This window comes from Musca autumnalis, unplaced genomic scaffold (genome assembly GCF_047663935.1).
Source record: "Musca autumnalis isolate F117 unplaced genomic scaffold, ASM4766393v1 scaffold_1, whole genome shotgun sequence".
NCBI lineage: Eukaryota > Metazoa > Arthropoda > Insecta > Diptera > Muscidae > Musca > Musca autumnalis.
Window position 1 is genome coordinate 332851155 of NW_027411644.1, and position 9273 is coordinate 332860427.

General features: G+C 35.5%; 1 long non-coding RNA gene across 1 annotated transcript; it reads left to right on the top strand.

Annotated features, from left to right (window-relative positions):
- Positions 1-1648: 1648 nt before the first annotated feature.
- LOC141390220 (uncharacterized) lies at positions 1649-4222 on the top strand. The gene is made up of 2 exons (XR_012409292.1): positions 1649-1857; positions 1938-4222. It is a non-coding gene; the product is annotated as an uncharacterized lncRNA (long non-coding RNA).
- Positions 4223-9273: the final 5051 nt, after the last annotated feature.

A 9273-nucleotide genomic window follows, 5' to 3' on the forward strand; every position in this document is an offset into this window, starting at 1 on the left:
GATGAAATTAATATGTTCGTAGATGAGAAACCACTGATTGACTTAAATTCGCCCGATTTCAAAAGTGAGGAGTATACACAACTGATAGACATGGTAAACGAAAACCACGATAGTCTGCCGGACTTAAAAATTTCAGATTCGTTCGTTTATAAAAAGACTAGTCCTTCCGACGGCGCACCAGTGCATGAAAATTTTATTTGGAAGCTATGGGTTCCAAGTTCTTTAACCGAATCACTTATTAAAAAGACGCACACTTCTTCTGTAAATTGTCATTGTGGTATAGGACGTACGATCGCGGCACTGAGGCAATATTTTTATTGGCCTAAGATGGCTCAACAAGTCCGGAATTTTATTAATCACTGCATTGTTTGTAGACAAACCAAGGCCCCAAATCACATTTTAAGACCCAAGATGGGCACCGAAACCGTTACCGATAGGCCTTTTCAAAAGATTTTTATTGATTTCATTGGACCTTTCCCGAGATCGAGGTTAGGTAACACTTATATTTTTATCGTACTCGACCATCTGACCAAATTCGTTCTGCTGAAACCACTAGCCAAGGCGAACTCGAAAAACGTGATAAGATTTCTAGAGTCCGAGGTGTTTCATAAATTTGGCGTGCCACAAATTGTACATTCCGATAACGGAAAGCAATTTACTTCTTTAGAATTTTCTTCGTTTTTAAATAAATATGGATGCCGACCGATTAGAAATGCCGTGTATTCGCCACAGGCGAATGCATCGGAACGCGTAAATAGGACCATAATCGCGGCGATCCGAACTTATGTTTCGGAAGATCAACGCGATTGGGACCGAAATATATCGTCCATAGAATGTTCTTTGAGGTCCACTTTTCACACGACACTCGGTTGTTCACCGTATTTCGCATTATTCGGCACACACATGGTTACACACGCGAGCACTTATGACTTAGCACACAAACTAGGAGTTTTGGAAGATGGTTTAGTTGAGGTAGTTCCGAAACACGATATTTTGAATTTAGTCCGCGAAAAGATTAAAACGAATATCCACGATTCTTTTGAAAAATCTGCGGCTCGGTATAACACGAGGACTCGCGACGTCAGTTTCAAACCGGGGCAGGAAATACTTAGAAGAAACTTTGTTTTAAGTGACGCTTCGCGCCATCTTAATTCAAAGTTATGTCAAAAGTTTGTAAAGTGCAGAGTTGCCAGATGTGTAGGAAACTCTTTGTATGAAATTGAAGACCTTCAAGGAAGGAAAATAGGCGTTTATCACGCGAAAGATTTACAGCACATGGTGCCAACAAAGTAATTGCCCGGCTTTCGTTTCTTTTGATATTTTTGCTGATTTTTATCAGGGTCGCGGTTCTTCCCCACCCTTAACATATCTCGGTTAACTTCCCGAATCAGTGTGGCTTCGGCAGGCCTATGCCAACATGTTCGGGTTTGTTATGTTAACCTACCCTAATAGTTGGTTTACATTTACGAATTGACAGTTGAAAGCGAGTGGATTACGTAAATGTAAACTAGCTATAAGTTTTCAAGGCGCGAGTCGCCGCATATAGAACGCTTTGACTGTGCGCAAGGTTATCACTCAGTTAACGTTATTCCGCCTTACCCATATTCGCATGACAATGTGGCAACATTGCATGCAAAACACGAAAGTCGACATTTCTCGACCTACCCCAACCTAACAAGCGATCATTTGCAAAAACGAACAGCAGCCGGTTAGACAAAGGAAAGAAAAATTAAATTGGCAAAGATAGTTTTTTTTGTGACGCCATTTTTAAAATTAAATAAAATTAAAGTTGTGGCTTGGTGAAAACGTTTCCAATAGGAAACGTGTTGCATTCTAATTGTGTGGCGCTTCTTAAAGGTGAGTGTTAACCAGATGCACAAGTCTGGAAGGAAAAAAACAACACCTATATAAAAATGAATTTCTCTTCATTTTTCTAGAATTTCCTTTGATGGTAGATATGCCTGATGCACCTCGTGTTGCTCAGCATGCAATGCCGAGACACCACCAGCCATAACCTCACCAAACAATCAGGCGTTTTCCACACATAACCGACATAAGTTTTTGTAAGGAATTTTGGTGGCATTTGGTTAATAACATCCTACCACAATACGTAATCGCCAGCCACCCAAAGACCTCGAAATTTCCTGTTGCAAATTATAACCTGCAAATAATGAAATTATTGGCAGCCACATAAACAGTGCTTTTTTTCCCATTTTCTGCCGTTTGATGTCAATCCTTTTGTGCCCGACTGTCCATGGTATCCAAGCTTTTGTTCATGTGTTCCACTGTGAAGACGACAGTCCCAGGATCACCATTACATGACCCTGCTTAGAAACAACATCAATTCACTACATCATTATTGCCATGGAAAGCGCTGAAAACTTTTCTATGACCTTTTAAATGAATCAAGACATTTTTGCCCTGCAGTTCCACACCATAACCAGATTAGTTCCTCAAGAAACCTTAAGGCAGAATTCATAAAAGCCACAAATAGTGACTCGAGCCAACTAGAAACCACCCTGTACTTTATGCAGCTATTGGAAATCTCCCAGATAAGTACTATTAGCCGGATGCTCGTGAGTACAAACATTGTGAAGTGCCAGCCTGTTAACATTAGTGTTTATGTAGCATATTTCTAGCATCTTGGACCTTCCAATCACAGATCGGAAAGTTCAAGATCTAGGTTTTTCTTTCTCATACCGACGGTCAGCCGGATTATTTTATTTCTTTTTATGATAATTATAGGATTATCTATATTCATTTTTTTTTGCATTTCTTGAGACTGTACCTAATAGCATGCATATGTATGTGTGCTCAAGTATACATACACATGCATTTTAGTGTAACGGTCTGTCTCCAAGTCTATTAACCGTTAATATACCCATATGTTTAATACCTATGCGTTCTGACTGTACATTTTTTGGTGTTACATACCAATATGAATGGTTGTCATGTCAGTAATGTGCAGCATTTCCCAATCAGATTTTTGGGGATTTTAAATTTTGAAATTTATGTGAATTTGGCTGACCATCATGATATTTCTGATTATAAATCGAATTATCATAAATCGATTAAAGGCAGTTTGAATGGATCTTGATGCTGTATTTTGATATTATAAAACTTTTCGGCGATTTTGATTATCAATACAATTTGATTTATAATTTGTGTTCCTGAGACATTAAGTGAAATTATATTGGATTTATAGATCCTAGAATCAAATTAAAATTTGCGATTGATAATACCAGACATCAAATCCGAAGTGAATGGTGATTTTCTATAGAACTTTAATTCGATTTATGATTACGATTTGCATTCAAATCAATGTGATTTAATATTCAATTACTCCTATAATAGTGGAATCAACCATCTAATATCGAATCGTTCTGAAATTTCAAAATTAAATTCGCATGATTTAATGAGCTTTTATACAGAATTCCTTTCAGTCCGATTCAGATTGCCAGCCATATTTCTATAATTTTTAGTAACTCCTTTCTAAAAAAAAAAATAACGAAAATTCATATTGAACCTGTAATGATATCGGAACCACGGTTTTGGGTCAGAGAGTTAAATTTTTGCTACATACTGGAGACAGTCTGTTAACCTAAAATACATAACCTTATTTTTTGTCCATTTTCATTTTTTTCCGGTTTCTATAACCTTAACTACATTCTATATTTACCTTCTCCTATTGTTACCCCGATCCCTTTACCATAACTATATGATTATTCTGCGCTGATTATACAATTTTCTAATATTCTACATTCCATTATTGTTACCCTATCCCAACTGATTATAGACTGATAATTATTGATTATTGAATTTCTATCACAGTATAAGCATTTATAATTTGTTTGTAAATGTCTATCCCATCGAAATTAGTTAAATATCTTTGAAAACTTAAACCTTTTCTGAAATTTACTATTGAGCTCGATAGGTATTCAGGATTTAAATTATATATTTTTTTTTTTTTTTGATCTCGCCTACAATTGGGCAAATATAAGTTGGGACTGACAACCTTAAATATATATGAATTTGATAAATAAGTGTATGTTTCAGTACGCTTCTGAAAGCATAATTAAATATAGTTCACTGATTATGAATTTGAATTTTGTTGAACATTTAGATTTAACTTAAAACTAAGTTTAATTATAAGGAATATTGTTATTTTGAACCATGAATAAATGTACTCCTTTAAGGATATTTGAAGAAGGAAATTTATAAACATGGTTATGCTCTAAGAAGGATTTATTAAAGGTAATGTAGGAGGGAGGTTCAGCCAGTACAATTTTGGGAGTCATCATCATTGATGAGGCTCATTGGGGATTTTGTAGAAAATCCATTGGGAGGGCATGGTATCCCAACAAACACCTTGGGTACCCATATCAACATCAACAACATCATATCATTTTTTTTGAAGTAAAGCATCCTGTTTGTGATTGTGAATTAATAATGAATCAATTTTGTTTATGGCTAGTCAGGAGTGGCCACTGAGCTAGACCGAATTTCTTCAATGGCAAGTGTATACCAGCGACATCTTGGTATGCCTCATTCCCCTTTACACTCCGACTTAGTTACATAACAAATATATCCATAGAAACCCTATTCTAGGGCAGCTTTAGTCAGCGACCCACCATTTATAGTCTGGCACTAGATGGCAGCTGATTTTAATACTGAATTATTTTAAACCCATGACCTACTTTGGAAAATTATTCCCGAGGTGGGCACTGGTGGGCATCATGACTAAAACCTTAGGTCAAATTTAAGTATATGATCGAATTGGCATCACAAAATACACTAAGAAAATATGCAGATTACTAGAATTCCACAACACGCTAAAACACTATTTTTTAATGAAAATTAAGCTAATACCTCCTTCTTCAAAATCCACTATAATATATTGCTATATTGCCAATGGGTGGATCCACTGTGCATCGGTCTGATTTGGATATAACCCACGGACAAAATAATCATCTAAGACATCTATATCACCACCAAAAGCATTGTCATTAGAATTAGTACAGCCAGCATCCTTCAGAATTTTCCATATCAGTACAGCCGAGGACAAAAATTAACTTTTTAAAATGCTTCCTTTTTCTCTCCTTATAGCACTCTTAGCTTTCCACTTATCTGGGGTTGGGTCCGATTCATACGCTCTAAAAGCCGGATCCCTTAGCGATGCAGCAAAAATAACAGACCTAGTTTTCATCCAAACATCATTATCCGATGAGTAGACCACTCTCTTAATAGGCACAAATTCATACAGTTTTGCCCAGCAAAAAAAATGGAAGTTGTGCAATTGGAGTTATGATTAGTTAGTCCAACAGAGTTATGAAAAATGCACTCCATTCGATACATTTCATTAGCAGTTACTTTAGAGATCCCTACAAAACAAGAACAGTTGGTTGATCCCTACCCGTCGCTGCCGACATAATTTCTTCAAAAGAGAAACAAGTGTGAATATAATTCGAAAAATAAGAGAGTGTGTACATTTCTATGAATTTGTTATAAAATAAAGAAATAAAAACTGAAGTTGCGAAAATTTTTGTGGTAATTTACGGGACGGAAATTTTTAATGGAGTGGAGTTGGAGTCGAAAGCTGAACTAGTGATGGGAACTGAACTGTCCTAGGAGTTGTTGTTAAATGGAGTCTTGGGCCGTTCTGGATTATAGACCACACTGCCGCGGAAATGCTTTTATATAATCTAGTATATTTTTATATGTAACATAAATGTTATATTCTGTATGTTAATAAAATAAAAAATGTTAAAAATATATTTATGAATGTAAATAAAATTATCTTTAGGAGGGTCGTTGGGGACAAATTATAAAACATTGTCTGCAAAAGGATCGTTAACGAAAAGTAGGGTTTTGTCTTCGAAGTCGTCGTCGCGACAGCTTCGCTTACCTTGTCGCCCAAGTTGTCGTGCATGAATACTGGGACACTTGTGTGAAAAAGTCGTCAACGATCCCAAAGGGCTGTCTGCAAGGAGTCGTGAACGAATTGGAAATGTCGTGTACGATTCATCAATGTTGTCTTAAAGACACTTTCTATTGGGAGGGTTTGTTGAGTTGTATTTGTTGTAGTGTTTACCTTACCTGTAGTGCGATTCTCTAACTCATTTTTTGAGTTACCGACAAAAGTCGGTAAAATTAAAACACAAAATTTGGTTAATTCTATTCTCACATCTTCGGTGTTTCCGCAACTTTGGAAGAGTGCTCGTGTTGTCCCAATACCTAAAGGAAATGTTGTGAATTGTGCTGATGATCTTAGACCAATTTCCATTCTCCCTGTATTATCAAAAGTGTGTGAGCATATTATGAGAGACCAGATGTTATCTTATGTTAGTAGATATATATATGATGGCCAATTTGCCTTCCGTAAGAACCATAGTACGACCGGCTTGTTGCTATATATGACTGATCTCGTTAGGGGAAATTTGAACGTTAACAGTGATACTGTAGTTGTGTCTTTGGATCTTACTAAGGCATTTGATTCGATTTCACATACTGTATTGGTTGGGAAGCTCAGGAATGAGTTCAATTATTCTATTTCTGCTTGCAATCTTATTGTTTCTTACTTATGTGGCAGAACACAATTTGTCTCTTATAACGGTCAGTATTCTGGGACACTTTTACTTACGAATGGTGTTCCGCAGGGGTCTGTCTTGGGTCCACTGTTGTTTATCCTCTATGTTAATAGCCTTGCTGTATGGTGCTCTGATGTAAATTGCAAGCCGCTTTTATTTGCAGATGATGTTTTCTTAGTTTTTGCTAGAAATGGAATGTCTTCAATAGCTTTTGAAACTGCAATAAATCATAGTCTTGATCGTTTTAGACTATGGTCTTTAGAGAACTCGTTGGTGATCAACCCAGTTAAGACGAAAGCAATACGATTTGGTAGTCAGTCGTACGACTTAAGCATTGCTCTGGGCGGAAATTTGATCAGCTTTGTATCTTGCCATAAAATATTGGGCATTTTTGTAGACGAAAAGCTTGCATTTGAATATCATGTTGACTATGTGCATAGAAAAGTTTTTGGCATAATTCGGAAATTGTATTCCACTAATATATACCTTCCTTCATGGGTTAAATACAGGTTAGCTTACGTACTATTAATGCCTCATGTTAACTATGGTCTGGAAGTTTTTTCTGGTATGTCAGAACGTAATGCATTGGTATTAGAGCGTGCAGTTAAACGTATTGTACGCTTTGTCTACGGCTTAAGGACTCGTGACAATATTTCTGACCATGTTAAGAGCTTTCTTGGAGTTACTTTAGATCAGTTTGTGTCCACTAAGTTGTTGTGCGCCTATTATAGAATAATAAGGAATGGTGTACCTGTTTCACTGAAAAACATGTTTCGTTTTGGTTTATTGTGGAGGAACATACAGATATCTATTCCTTTAATAAATAATTCTACATTTGAGAATTCATTTTTAGTACGTGTGGCCAGATTGTGGAATTATTTACCAATAGAACTTAGAGTATTCTCGCAGTCTAATAATGCGTTCCGCTTGAAACTGTTGACCTATTTTGGATCTCGACCCTAAATATTGGATTTGAAACTGCTATTACTGCATATGATGATTTTAATTTCATTTTCCTAGTGCACTTGCTACTTTTTTTATACTAGTGGGCTTGTTTGCTATGCAAATTAAATGTGAAAGTTTTTTTTCCTTTTTTAGTATGCGTTTACATGTCCTATGTACCAGTCAATGCTAATGCGTACTGGGAGTCACTTATATTACTCTGTATATTTGTCATTCTATACTGCTTGTTGCTTATGGCCATTTATTGCATCGAATATTTTTTTTTCTCTTCTTGGTAGTTATGGCTGGGGAGCCAATTATATAAAGTAACATTGTGGATTATTTAGTGATATTGAGTATAAGGATATATTGTTAATACTATTTTTTGGCCTTGGAGGCTTTAGTATTAAAGAATGGAATGAATAAACAAACAAACAAACAAAATTATGAATGAAAAGTTCAAATAAAAGTGGACAACACTGTTGCTATCGGTAGAAGTTTACGACTACTTTCTTTTGGTCGCTAACTTACCGAACAATATCGTTAATTAACGAATTTATAAGCATTTTAATTTTACCGATATTTGTCGGTAACTCAAAAAATGTGTTAGAGAATTGCACTACTGGTTTGTTCTACAATGAATGAAACAATACAAAATAAATAAATAATACACAATAAAAAATATCCCATCCCACAGCCCAATTTACAATATATTCAATGTACAATAATCCAGTGGGAAAATTGGAACGTACTACCTTTGAAATCGGAATGTAAAATGACCAACACAATATATTCCCTAATCCACAGGTAATCGAATCAGTACACAAACAATAGGTAATGAAATCAGACAATTCGAAGATTACACATTCTTTTCTTCTGGACACAAAAAATAATGATTATTTTCCTAGGACATGCTCCGTGTAAACAATAATGTATTCGGCAACCAATAATTCATAGAATTTCTGCATTGCCTTTTTAACTTTTCATTCCATACTGTATGTTGATTCCATTACCTATGGATTTGGCTAATCAATGTGCAATTTTTTGTCATTTTACATTCCTTTTTCGATTACAAAGGTAATACGTCCCCCTTTCCCACTGGGAAGCTGCGGATATTAATGTACTAAACAAATGAGTATATCTGAGACAGAGCAAAGAATTGCGCATGTACTCGTAAATGCAAGCAGTTACATACAACATTTTTGTTTCTTGAATGTATTTGTTCCAGATATGTCTGTTTGTTATTATGTGGCTTAGGCTTAGTATATGGAATAGGCAAAACATCAATATTTTATAAATTATATTCGTAATACATTTATTATTATTATTTATTATTATTATCGTTTAAAATTATAGTTATGATTTCGTACTTCGCTATTTTGTATCTGTCCAACAAGGAATGAAGCGTAGTTTTCGAGTACACATACTTGTGCGTATGTATGACATTGAGTGTGTGTTTGGGTCGGTGTGTATGGGCAGACACGCAACAAGCATCGTTAACCTACATCTGATGTTGAGCATTATGAGATGAGTTATAGTTCACTTTCACTGCAAGATTCTTTAGTTATTCGTTCTAATGTTGATTGGACATCCAAAAGAAGAAGCTCCCTGTTGGACAGACTTGTTCGAAAATTACATTTTAAATGATATATGTATAAATGGTAGTAAATGTATTTAACATTTTCCTTAAAAAAATGAGAAAATATACAAAAAATAGAACGTGACATCGATTAATACTTAAATA